The sequence below is a fragment of the Marmota marmota genome, unplaced genomic scaffold (genome assembly GCF_001458135.2).
Source record: "Marmota marmota marmota unplaced genomic scaffold, marMar, whole genome shotgun sequence".
Taxonomy (NCBI): Eukaryota; Metazoa; Chordata; class Mammalia; order Rodentia; family Sciuridae; genus Marmota; species Marmota marmota.
The window spans coordinates 4,912,050-4,926,070 of NW_026000137.1; the positions used below are offsets into that span (position 1 = coordinate 4,912,050).

The window sequence follows — 14,021 nt, forward strand, 5'->3', positions numbered from 1 at the left end:
TACCACAGGGCCAAAGATTAAGATGACACTCATTTATCAGGTTCAAACAGGGTGGGTTTTGAGAGTGAGCATCTCTTCCCTCACCTTCCTCTAGAAAGAGCCATAGATGCTAAGCAAGCAAAAAACAAAATATATATTACATCCACATTCAAAATTATTTCCCAGAGGGCCTGCACTTCTTACGAGCAGAGATTCATTTCTTTGGCTTAGGCAAGACATGTCCAGAAATACCTTAATTTCTAATTTCATTTTTCTCTCCTCCTCCTCCTCCTCCTTTTTCTCCTTCTCCTTCTCCTTCTTCTTTTTAATTTTCCCTAACAGGGAAACAGAAGAGGACCAATCTTTAAGTCAACAAGAGTTTCCACTACACATGTTAATGATAGAATACCAAAAATAGACTATTGCCTCCAGGCCAAACACCTTTTAAAAGCTGAATCCCATAACAGTGTGGAATTCTTTCCTGGTGTGCAACATCTGGGAAGGTTTATCTGGAGTTCTGATGATAGTGCTACAGAAAGAAGGATGAATCCTGCCAACAACAAATCCTTAGGTATTCAGGTTACTGGCATCTTTGGAAACTTAATTTTCCCCTACAGCAAGGCTTTAAGGAAAAACTTGAAGAGTTATGAATTGTGTGTTGTCCCTCCTAGGCCTAAGGGTAAAAAATCAGTCTTTAAACCACAAGATAAGTAAGCCAAGTGCCTCCTACATTTAGCACTAATAAACACAATTTTTTCCATCCCTCATATCCCAGTAATTCAATCATCCATCCTTTTCTGGGTCTCTGGTTGCCTTTAGCAAAGAAAACAGCTTACATAACTGAAATATATCTGCCTCTCATAACAACCAAGTTTCAAATTTTTCATCTACTTAATAATGATCAATATATAAAGCAAGGATTCTATTATTAGTTGGAGGCTACAGTTGGGAATATGGTTGTCCATTATGTCAACCCATAATAGATCCAAGTATTACCTAGAAACCAAAGTGGCTTGCTCCATAGACTCCAGCTGTCTGCATCTGGAGGCAGACAGTTCAAGGGCAAATCTTCACTAATAAGAAATTAGTTGACAAGAGTTTCACATATACATGTTATTAATAGACTACCAAGTCAGCCCCTTCCAGGGTCAGTCCTAGTTAAAAGCCCCACCTTTTCCACTGTAAGGGAAAGGCCTGGAAAAAGAGAGAGAAATGACCAAGACCCGAGGCCAAACAGACAGGAATCCCTAAAAAAAAAAAAGAAAAGTCTTAATTTTCTGCTACAGTAAGAGTTTAAGGAGAAACTAGAAGACTTATAAATTGTAGGTCCCTCTTAGAACTAAGGGGAAAATCAATCTTTAAACCACAAGATAAATAAGTCAAGTGCCTCTTAAGTTTAGTACTAATAAAGACAATTCACTTTTATTTGTTATTCTAAGCTATGTCACCACAGATATAGCTGCCTCTCTTAACCAGATGACAGTAAACCTTAGAATCTTATAACTCACTCCCCTATTTATTGAGCAGCTCTCTCCATATAAAATGCCTTCCACTGGAAGGGCCTGCAAGGAGAGATGGTAGCCAGAAAGTTTGGTGCCCTCAGCAACTGTCCTTTCACAGTGACCATTTGTTTTCTATTCCTTTGGCAATTAACAAATCCACATTCTGGTTGTAAATGTTGGAGTCAGTATGTTGAGAATCAAATTTCTGTCCCCACAAAGCTTAAAGACAGATGTTAGACCAGGGCACTTCTACAAAGCAAAACACTTCTTCACTCCCAAAACTCTGCAGTGTAAAACCCAGAGTTCTCCCAATCTGTCTTTCACCAGATATCAAATTGACCAAGCATTGGCCTCTTAGGCACACACACTTCTTTGACCTATCTGTCTACAAACTGGAAAAATTAGATTCTATAAATATATGACTACCTTTTTAAATTCTTCCCTGGCCTAAGGATACTATCAGATGAACTCTTTGCAAAAGATGATAATTTGCAGTAGACTCTTTAAATTATTGAGTGCAATAAATACTTACATGCAAAGGGCTGTGCTACATGTGGTGGACAATTCCAGGCTGAAAAGGATAGGGCATCAACCCTCAGAGTTGGTGCTCCAGAAGAGGAGCACAATAATAACTCTCTTGAAAGGAAAACTGTCCTAATTGCTGTGTGAAAAGTATAAATATGAGCTGGGAATATAGCCCAGTGGTATAGTGCTTGCCTAGCATTTATGTGGCCTGGAGTTTGATCTCCAGTACCACCAAAAAGAAAAAAAGGCATAAACTATACTGTACTGACATTGTATAGAAAAGGAAAAGATTTAGTTACAACTATGTCTCAGAGAAGACTTCCTGGAAAACACTGGGACTGTGCTAATTCCAAGGAGAATTACAATCCAAGCAAAGGGGAGGTGAGGTGGGCTCAGCAGCTCTGGGAACATGCCTCCCATGTGACTGGGCCTCTGGACCTTGGCAAGGAGGCATGTATTTTGAGGCCAGATGGCCAGGTGAGAGACAAACTGGGAGGACTCTGTGTCTTAAACCACAGAGTTTGGGGGTACAGGAGTGCTTTGCCACATATGGTATCATGATTATTTAAACCTTAAACTATCATGGGTATAGTTTTTGAACTCCTCCTTTGTAAAAAGACACATCAATCCCAATTGCATTCACAGTTGGCCTCCATATCCAAGGTTCCACATTTTTGGATTCAAATAACTGCATTTCAAAAATAATTTTGAATTTTTTTTTCATCTGTACTGAACATAGGTATTTTTTTCTTCTTACTGGGCCTCAAACAATGCCATATAACACCTATTTACACTGCATTTACAATTGTATTAGGTAGTATAATCCAGAGATGATTTTAAATACATGGGCAAATGTGAATAGGTTATAGGGACTTGAGCATTCCTAGGTTTTTATACCCATGGGAAGTCCTGGAACCAATCCCTCACTAATAGAAGGACTTCTGATCCCTCTTTCATTGTTTTGCTTCCTTCAAAAGATTTATCTGCCCGATAAATACCTCAAAACAAGAGCATCCAAACTATGATCCCAATAAAAACCCACGGTATCCAAGCAGAGAACAATGTCACCTTTTACTCTGAACTGAGACAAGACTGCAGCAGGAGAAATGCCTAGGAGCCTAGCTCAGGTGGTGTTTTCTCAGCATCTCAGAGAGACCTCTCTGGCTCCTTCATGAAAGGTGTGCTCCTCTGCCTTCCTAAGCTCAATCAGCCTGGGATTCAAAGATCCCAAGAGCTCAGGGAAAAATCCTTAAAATCCCCCGCTAGCCAGATGTAAGCGGGGACATCTGCAGCAACAACAACACAGGAAGTTCTGGTCCTTCCAGCTTCCCGGGATTTCCAGCTTAAACTCTTCCCGGAAACCTTTCTTCACGCTTTTCTTGCGAAATCTAGAAGGCCCTCCCTCCTCTCTGGCTTCTTAAACCGCGGAGAGCAGCGAGCTGCAGGAGTGAGCTGGAGGGGACGTCCCGCAAAGCTTCCCTCTCCGGGCCAGACCCGTGGCGCGCACCGCTGCAGCTCCGCTGGACCCCAGCACCGGGAGGCGCTCATCCCGCAGGTGGGTGGGTCACCTTTCCGGCTTTTGTCGTGTACCTTTCTTACACAGCCTTATCTGCCTCCTCCCACCTGAACTACTGCTTCCAGATCCCCACTCCCCAGCCTGCTCGCACTAAGGTGTATTCAAACTCCCCAGCTCGCCCCTCATCCCTCTCGGGGAAAAGTCACCCAAAGTCGCCACGCTATCGGTTCAACCAACTTCTAACTTCCTCGAGTTTTATCGCTTATCACCCAGCGTGCAGACAAATCCGAAAGAGGAAGACAGATGTATTGGCTTCGTTTCTACTTCGTACGTCCGGATTGGTGCACATCTTTGTCACCCATCAGAAGGGACTCTTGAAGAATGTGGGTTGGCAATCAGAACTCAGATCTAAGGTCACATCTTGACCATGAGCTGAAAATTTGTCCTGAGTTTAACACCCTTTTGCATCCTTGATCGTGACTTAAACTTCCTTAAGCAGTTTAGCAATTTTTTTAAAGAGTATTATTGTTTATTATTGTATTTTACGTGTGAAAAGACAATAAAACCTTGGTTCTCTGTCCAGAGACAAGTGAAAGGTAGTTCCCCCACCGTCTGCAGTGCAATTTGAGCACGTTTTTCTTTTTTCCCCCCATATAAATATGTACTTTATTCTTTATTCGTCTATTATAATTCAATGTAATAGTGGGATTTGTTGTTACATATTTGTACATGCACACAATATAACCATATAATTTGGTCAATTGCTTCCACACTAGCCCCCCCCCCACTTTCTCTAGTCTACTGGTCTCCCTTTATTATCATGAGAAACCCCACCTTTGCCCCCACCTACTTTTTTCTCTCTAGCTTCACATATGAGAGAAAATGTATGACCCTTAGCTTTCTGACTTTGGCTTATTTCACTTAGCATGATTTTCTCCAGTTCCATCCACTTTCCTGAAAATGACATATAATTTCATTCTTCTTTATGACTGAATAAAACTCAAATATATATTCAAATATAAATATATTTTCTTTATCCATCCATTAACAGACACCTAGGCTGGCTTAATATTTTATTTATTGTGAATTGTACTGCTATAAACATGGGTATGCAGGTGTTGCTATAGTACAACTTACTTTAATTCTTTAGAAGAGATATGGAAGAGTGGTATAACTGGGTCATATGATGGTTCCACTCCTAGTCTTTTGAGGAAACTTCATACTGATTTCCATAGCAGTTGTACTGATTTACAATCCCACCAATAATGTAAAAGTGTTCCTTTTCCTATATCCTCTCTAGCATTTATTATTTGTACTCTTGATGGCTGCCATTCTAACTGGAATGAGATGAAATCTGTAGTTGATTTTCATTTCCCTAATCGCTAAAATTTTTTAACATTTTTTCCACAGATTTGCATTTCTCCTTTTAAGGAGTGTCTATTTAGTTCATTTGCCCATTTTTTGATTGGGTTACTTGGTTTGGGGGTGGTTGTTGTTTTTTTTTTTTTTTGTAGTTTTGATAGTTTCTTGAGTTCTCTATATATTCTGTATATTAGTCCTTTATCTGAAAAGTAGCTGGCAAAAATTTTCTCCAATTCTGCATCCTTTCTCTTCACATAGTCTGAGCACTTTCTTTAAGAGATAACTAGTGTAATGGAAAATGAGTTGTATGGAATATGCAGGTGGGGTAAGAGAATTCTATTCCTAGTTCTAACTAGAAACTCAATATCCCAGCCTCAGTTTCTGCAGGTGTAAAATGAAAGGCTGTTGGCCTCAGTGATCCACAAAGTCCAACTCTAACAAGGTGAAAAGCCATGTGACTTAAGATGCTGTAGGTTTGAAATATGATAGAAATTTAGCCAATGATATAAGTACATCTAAGTAATTTTTTTTCAAAATAACACAGGTTTAGTTTTTTAAGGAAACCACCCAGCTGTGGAGGGAAGAGTCTCATCCCACAGGAGCATCTTAAAGTTCTACCACATTTATCATTCAGAGAATACTCTGCTTTCAAAACCATTCTTCATAGCCTTGCTATGTGAGAATGTCCTATTCTCTATAAATGGCCATCATATAAATGTCACTCACATGAAAGAACATTTTTTTTTCTGTTACAGTAGGTGTAATTTTCTAAAATGGCACATTTATTTGAAGCAGTAACTTTTTTGAGATATGGCCTTTTGCAAGGCCCTGGGTTTTTCAGAGTGCTGTGATTTAGCACAGTCTGAGAGTCCTCTTGCATGTATTCCACCTGCATGGCAAATACTGCCAGCCCAGAAAACAAGATGAAGCACTCTCTATTATCTGGCTTCAAGGTTGTAAAGTAAATGGTACATGTGTACAGAGAAATTGGGTCACAGCACTTTCTCCATTTGGCAACATTTATGGTTTTGCCGAAGTTCACATAGCAACTGGAGGCTCAGAAACCAACATATACATGGCCTGACCCTGAACTTGAAATACTTCCAGATACCTGTCTTGCTTAGTCTCACTAACTATTGTTTAGAAGGAACCAAACAGATTTTTTTAAGTCTGTAAGTAAATTGAAAATCCTAGACCTTGCACTGTGTTGTGAATAACTTTAAGAAAAATAAGTTTATTTGTCATAGAATTTTAAAATTGAAGAAACCCTGAGCAATTACTTGTGTTACTTTTTCTCTTAAAGGACTACCCCTAAATCAGCCATTATTAATATCATTATTAAAGGGATATAGATTCTCCTTTCAAAGTCCAAGTAGTTGAGTCTGCAGTCACTCTCAGAAACACATCTTAGTGTTTCATGATTTCTGCCATCTAGTTCTCTTCATAATTAATTTAAATATTTTTATCCACCTCTAATTAAAAGTCATTTTCTATGTGTGAGGCCCTGGGGTCAATCCCCAGTACTGAAAAAAAAAAAAAAAGTCATTTCCTTGGAAATCTTAAGAAAGACAAATAAACTGCTAGCAAAACAAAATAAAACAATACAATAATCCTTTAAAGCTTGAGGAATTGTTAGGGTACCTTGCAGGTAGTTTTCTCTGTGTTATCCTCTGAGGAGGAAGGTATTTGTTAAGTGTCTGCATTTATATCTACCCATAATTCCTATAAGAATCTAGAATATACTGCAGATAATGAATTTTTCTGGATTATCTTTTGGGTTCTTCAAAGTTTAGGTTTGATAATAATAAAAATAAGGCCTTGTCTCAAAGATAAGGTCTCTGGGGTTACCAGTTTGACACATCTTTACATATACAAAAAGAATGATTAATTAGTTCATTATGAAGACTTCCAGATTAGTTCTACAGGAAACACTAAATCTGCTCAAAAAATTTTCAGTGAGTTGCAGGTCATTTCTAAGATGATCTGGATTAACACTCATTATTTTGTTAGGAAGAAATTAGTCCTACAAGGAATAAAACTAAGTAAATAACTAGAGGATAATTAATGCTTAAAATAATGTATAGTAAGAAAATATACATGGCCTGTATACATAAACAATTTGCTATTCCAAAATAATTAAGGATCAAAAAGCAAAGAATAGTGGCACTATTTCAATATCATCTTTCAGAAATGCATCACTGCAAAAAGAATGCATTAGTCTACTAAATATTTCTACTCTAATTAACTAGGAAGGACACTGACATCCTAATCCAAATTCTTCTTCACAATGTTCTCAAAAAAATTATTTAGCTACGCGTAGAGAGTTTGTAAGACCTTGTACTTTGACAGTCACATGTTTCTCAAAAGTTATTTTGAGAGAGAGGCTTCTTTTAAATGTAGATGATATGATCTGTCTTAAGGTCAGGAAAAAGTTCACTTTTCATCCTAAAAGGAAGAAAAATGTGTGCAAAGAGTATTTTTCAAGTTAGGAACTATTCTGAACAAAGAGAAGACTAATAGATAACTTAATAGAACTATAGAATATGCCTCTTAAAAGTGTTTTAGAAGAAAACAAACTAGTAATTGTCTTTGGCATCAGCACCCAATAATCAAGAAAAAAAATTGCATTAAGAACAGAGCTAGAAGATTACAAGGCAGGGTGTAGTGGCACAGGACTGTCACCCTAGCACCTCTGGAGGCAGAACCAGGAAGATCTCAAATTCAAGTCAATTTAAGTAAGACCCTGTCTCAAAATTAAAAAAAAAAAAAAATTGGGTATGGCAATGTAACTGAGTGGCAGAACACCCTGGGCTCAATCCCCAGCACCAGAAAGGGAAAAAAAAAAAAAATGAACAGAGCTGGAGCTCCCAGCAGGTCTGATGGCACTGCCACTGTGGACCATGGAAATAGATTGGAAGGGATATGTAATGGTGGACACTCATAGTGCATCTTTCACCTGTGTCTAGTTTTTAACAGAGTATGGAAACTTTCAGCTTAACCTTGATTCCATGTGAAATGATAGCTGGAACAACTTTGCACAGACTTTGGTAAATGTTTTTTGTCCCGTTTCCCAGTAGATTAGTGTCCCTCCTGTGGACTCCCAGCCTCTCTGCACACTCCTCTGCTCTCCCTCTCACACAGTGCATTGCGTTTGATTATGTATTGCATCTTCCTAGAGACCTCTTTGAGGACAGCGACCATCTAATTGATCATTTGATCCCTGGTACATAGCACAGGGCCTGGTACAGAAAGTCTATTCAGTAATAAATCTGTGTAGAAATCATAGAATCTTACCAAGTAGTTTGTTGATAACACTGATTTTTATTTTTGGAAGATGCTGACCATTATGGGCATAGCAGATAAGTATGGATGCTACCTGCACTGCATTAGTTAACATGTTGAAGTGTAATGGCAAAGACCAGATTTTAACTATCTGCCATTGGAGAGAGGCATGAGATTGCTTTGTATTAAACAGTGGATATAAATAGTTGAACTTACTATTTTTTAAGTAGATGAAACTGCAGGAAGTTTGCTGTTTCCTTTCACTGACCTTCATTTTAGTAACCTATTGCATTGCTATACTGGCTAAGTTTTCATAATAAACTTACAACTATAATACATTGGATTCTAATTCATTTAAAGAGTAATTCATTTAAAAGACTTATATAATATTATTAAGGCATTAAACTGAGGTCATAAAGATTAGAATATTGAATTTTTAAGGTTTTTACCTAGGTTAACTTAAGTAAAACAGTTTAGTCCTTCTTTGATACCTGAAAGCCATATGAAACCTACAGAGCATTTCAAAAGGACTAAATAATATCAATCATTCTTACACACAAACACACAAAATATTACCATATTTCTAGTTATTTCTTCCTTAATACCAAAGTACAAAGGTAATCTCTTCAGCTTATTTGATTCTATAACATGGAAAATAGGAGGAGGCTGAGGAGAAAGAAATTGGGTCAATAAATGGTTCATTGCATTTAATAATATAAGTGTGCCATCGGCATACTTTTTCCAGGTTGAGATCCTAAATTGTACTATTTTTGAGGCACATCTGGGAAAATGGAAGGTAAGTGTTTAGGGTGGTGGTACCTAAAAGACTCCCTGTTTCTATTTCCTGAGGTGAACAGATCTAAAGGAAGGCTTATAACCAAAACTACATGTGAGGTTGACAGAGGCTGGGACTTTTATAGGGTTTGGGGAAACCATATGGATTCTGTTCTCATAAAGAACTTGGGAGCATGAGGAGGAAGGCACATCCTAAGGAAAGTGATTAAGGTCTAAGGTACAATAAGGATGAGAAAAGTGGTCTCATGCTGTCAGCCCAATTACTTTTTCATCTTTGTGGAGAGAAAGGGAGAGAGGCAGGGAAGGATCCACTGGCATATGACTAAGGAAAAAAAAAGTCCTGATTTGTAATATTTGGTGATTCTATGCTGTAAAAACTCTCACCATGGATGATTTCAAGTTCCCAGCTGGCAAGTCAGTTCCATCCTTACTACTCAAGGGAGCTGAGACTAAAAACCTAGGAATTGAGGGCTGGGGCTGTTGTTATGAGGTAAATTATGTGCTTAGCATGCAAGAAGACTTGTATTCAATCCCTAGCATCAAATTAAGTATATAAATAACCTAGGAATTACAAAGAAGAAACTGTTTCATTTAAAAATATTTATCAAGTGGCACTGCTCTCAAACTTATGCATCAAAGTATGACAGAAGGGTAGGGAGGGAGTTTCAAAAGCATTTTTCCATGGGGTAAGAAATGAGCTGAACAGCCCTGTCTAATGGGTCTCAGCGAACATTAGAAGCCCTGGACTACTGGGAGTCCTTTTTTCCAAGAGCCATATGAGAAGTGGAGGAAAATGATACACAAAAGAGGGTGCAAGAGGCTGGGGGGGTAGGGCAGGAAATATCTAAAAATGTTAAGGAGGTACTCTGGTTTTGTTTTGTTTTGTTTTTCCGAGAGAGAGAATTGAATTTTTTTAATATTTATTTTTTAGTTTTCGGCGGACACAACATCTTTATTTGTATGTGGTGCTGAGGATCGAACCCAGCGCCACGTGCATGCCAGGTGAGCGCGCTACCACTTGAGCCACATCCCCAGCCCAAGGAGGTACTTTAAAACAGAATGGAACTCTCCCATCAGCAGGACCTATGGGGCAAGGTCAGATCCACAGCAAAATTGCTCTATCCCCAAGTTGGCAGTCATTAATATTTAGATAATTCTAGTGGCCTTAATATGAAGATTAATTTCATAAGGAAATTTTATTTGATCAAAATAACTTCTCAAATGTCTCTGACTACAGTAGACCTAGAAAAGCAACACTTTTTTTTTTTTTTAGTACTCGGTATCTAACCCGGGGGCTTTACCACTGAACTATATCCCAGCCCTTTTATGTTTTTCATTTTGAATCATAGTCACACTAAGTTGCTTAAGCCTCAAACTTGCAATCCTCCTGCCTTAGCCTCATAGTCACTAGGATTATAGGTATATACCACCACACCTGGCAGCACCCATTAATTTATACTGAATATTAAGTGTATTATTACAGATCATCAAAGTAAGCAAATTCTCATGTAATATGTAAGTCAAATAACACCAAATCAATAAGATAGAGTGGTTTATCTGGTAGCAATGACACATCAGATAAACCACTCTATGATGAAGTTGTTGGTGAACCACAGATTTGTAAATTCTTCAGGATTTAAAATGTAAGCAGAGGTCAAGGTAAATTATCCCTGACCTTGTTGTCATGTACCCTAGGCTATGATGAGCCTACATGATGAAATTCTTCACCAAGAAATCATAAAATGATCTTAATTTATCCTGACAGATGCTGCTGGGACCTAAATGTGGCAACATTGATGAGATTTTTAGTTGAACTAGAATATTGACAAAGAACTTACATTAAAAATAAATTCTTTTTCTGTAGCATTCAATTAAAATAGATAAAATGCCTACATTACCTCCCAGTCCTCATAACTCAATGGATTGTAGTGAAACATAACAGAATCACTGTAGTTATAGCACATGCTATAACTAGTTCCTAGCTAGTTATTAGCAATTAATGTAGCAGTGCATATATCCACAGAAGGTTAATGTAAAAGTTATCTTTAATTATGTTCCATGACTTGATCAGACTGAACAAGTGATTACTATTTTCTTCTGTCATATTAGCTAGCATAAAAAAAACTGATCACCAATAAATTTGGTTGCTAAGATATAAAGTAACACTTTCTCACAAAATAATTCAGGTTATCTATTTTCCAGCAACCAACCTACAGTGATTTATTTAGATGAAGAGCTTGAAATAATATTGGTCTATGGCTATGAGTAACTTTAAGTAGTTACCAGAACTTATTCTGGAAATCACAAAATCATGATTTACCTTACCACGGTGTTGCTCTAATTCTTACTTCAACTGATGTGCTAGTAATAAGATGGGGAAATATATGAGTTGCTAAGAAGCACACACATCTGAGAAACCAGGAGTGGGGTCTGGAAATTAGTTTGAGCAAGTTTTAAATCTCTTAACGTCCTCTCCATTCTAAATAAAAGTGTGTGTGTGTTCTTTTATTTTTATTTTAACAAATACAAGTTTGGTGTAATTAGAATTAAGATTTCAGTTGAATAATATCACTTTCAGAATGCTTTATCTTAGTTCTGGTTGGTATTCAATTAAAATGGACACTACTTTCCAAGTTTGAAGTCCTTTTCTAGCCAACTTTGTTCTTCTGACTGGTTTATCACTCAGTGACAAAAGTCTACAAATACAAAAAAAGCATTGAGTAATCAATCTTCCATTTCACATGACAAAGTAGGAAATTGTATTAAAATGCTACTAATAGCTTTACTAATCTGGTTGCCAATTGAACTATTTTAAATGCAGTATTTCTGTACGGGTAAGTCTTCACCATCACAGCTGGTGAATACATACACACTTGCCTTCCCTTCCGTCTGGAAAAGTCCTTACCTGGAAGCCACATCTCATCCTATGGTCTCAGCTTGGTTAAAGCTGCCAAATAAAATGCATAATGCCCTGCCAAACTTGAATTTCATATTAAAAGTTTTTGTGTATGAGTGTGATCTAAATATTGCAAGCAATATACTTGCACTAAAAAAGTATTAATTATTTAGCTGAAATTAAAATTTGATTGAGCACAGTGTATTTTTATCTGCTAAATCTGACAACTCTTACAGATATTTATGCTGACCAACTCTCAAAAATAGCCTACCTCTCTCTGTCAAAGCCTTTTGATTTGTCATTCTGTTCTGTATTCTTCAAAACACTTACCATCTGAAATCATCTTGTTTACTATTTATGGGTACATTGTCCAACTTTTTACAACAGAGTATATACACAGTTTTTGAAGCACACAAATCAGAATTCTGGTTTGCCACTTTTTAAAGGGTTAAAAAGATTTTCAATTGAACTCTATATTTGTATTCTTGTAACTCTATATTTGTATTCTTCACCTCTATCCTCTATCTTCAGCATATAAAATAATACGTGGTATACAGTAGGCAATCAGTAAATATTTTAAGGGATGTGTTAATGGATATATCAAATGACTTTGAAAATTATGTATAAATACCACCAAGAAGAAATTACACTTGCAAATGGAGCAACTTCTAACTACAAAGCTAAAATTAAAAATACACATTTAAATTCTCAGTTAAAACTAGACGAATTAAGTCTGTCAAAAAATCAGAAGAATTCATTGATTATGGAAACATTAATTTTTAAATAAACGGTAGTCAGTAGTCTTTTTAAACCAAAGTCTTCTGATTTCCCTACACTAAAATGTACTGCATATTCATTAAAAAAATAGAAAAGAAAATATGTGCTCAAATGTGAATGTTTGTTTTCCCTAAAGAGCCTTGATCTCACTATATAAGGATATAATTCAATGAATAAATTGGATGGGTTCTTGTATTAGTATAAGGATTTTACATTTTTAAAATAGTTTTTGCTCTTCAATCATCCCTGGATATATTGAAACAAATGTTCCAAATCACAAGAAGGATGACATAGCTGCAGAACTCCCTCCTGCCCATTTGCCTTATGATGAAAGTAAACATTTGATTGATAGACTTCAGTTTATTATAAATATATTGTCACATAATTTGGGGCTTTGGTAGAGGAAGTTTGAAATTCAGAAAGAATAATAAAACAGAAGGAACCAAAAAATCCTGTTTATAGGCATCAGATTAAAATAAAAAGTCTTGTAATAGCTCATACAGTCTGAAGGTGTTATTTGTATTCCAAAACTCAGTTGCCAAGCAAAATTACTGCATTTGTATGCTGCAATACCTCTGTGTGTGTGTGTGTGTGTGTGTGTGTGTGTGTGTGTGTGTGTAAAGAGGGGATAATGTCTGAGGAATTTAGATATTTGAATGAACAATCACTTCAACATTTCAAAGCTGAATTCTCAAGTGGAGAGAGAGGCAGAGTGACTTTAATAATGTTTTCATGCAAATGATCAACAAGATAGTGTGCTTTAGTACATGAACTGCTATTAAGGAGCACCCTAACAGCCTAGTGCAGTGGTACACACCTGTTACCCCAGAACTTTGGAGGCTTAGACAGAAGAATCACAAGTTTAAGGCAATTTAGCAAGACCCTGTCTCAAAATAAAACATAATAAGGGATGGGGATGTAGCTCAGAGGTAGATTGCTTAGCTAGCATGCAGAAGGCCTGAGTTTCCCAGTACTGCAAAGACAGAGAAGAAGGGAGGGAGAAAGCACCATAGCAGATTTGTGTGACTTAATCCAACTATAACTTTACAGCCCTTGTAAGAGAGCTTTTCAAGGTTTCCTAGGCAAAGCTACCTAGCTATCTACAATCTGACACCAAGTCTGGATCCCGGCACCCTTTGACTCACTCTGTTGTGAGGCCTGCATATTCAAGTACTCATTTTGCCTTTTTTTCATAAAAATATAAATTCTAGCATCTCAGTAAAATTACCTACAGGGAAAATTATAAAAGAGATGAAATGTTTCTGAAACCCATTACAACCTTGTCAGTATCCTATCTCCCTCTGTCTCTTCCTCACCCCCATCCCTCTCCAAAAAAAAAAAAAAAAAAAAAAAAAAAAAAAAAAAAAAAAAAAAAAAAAAAAAAAAA

General features: G+C 37.0%; 1 protein-coding gene across 1 annotated transcript in view; it reads left to right on the plus strand.

The window, feature by feature from the left end:
* Positions 1–3,429: 3,429 nt before the first annotated feature.
* Steap4 (STEAP4 metalloreductase) overlaps positions 3,430–14,021 on the plus strand; it is a 31,215-nt gene continuing 20,623 nt past the window's right edge. The window contains exon 1 of the mRNA XM_015502342.2: positions 3,430–3,561. The gene's annotated coding sequence lies outside the window, so the exon portion shown is untranslated. The remainder of the gene's footprint in view (positions 3,562–14,021) is intronic.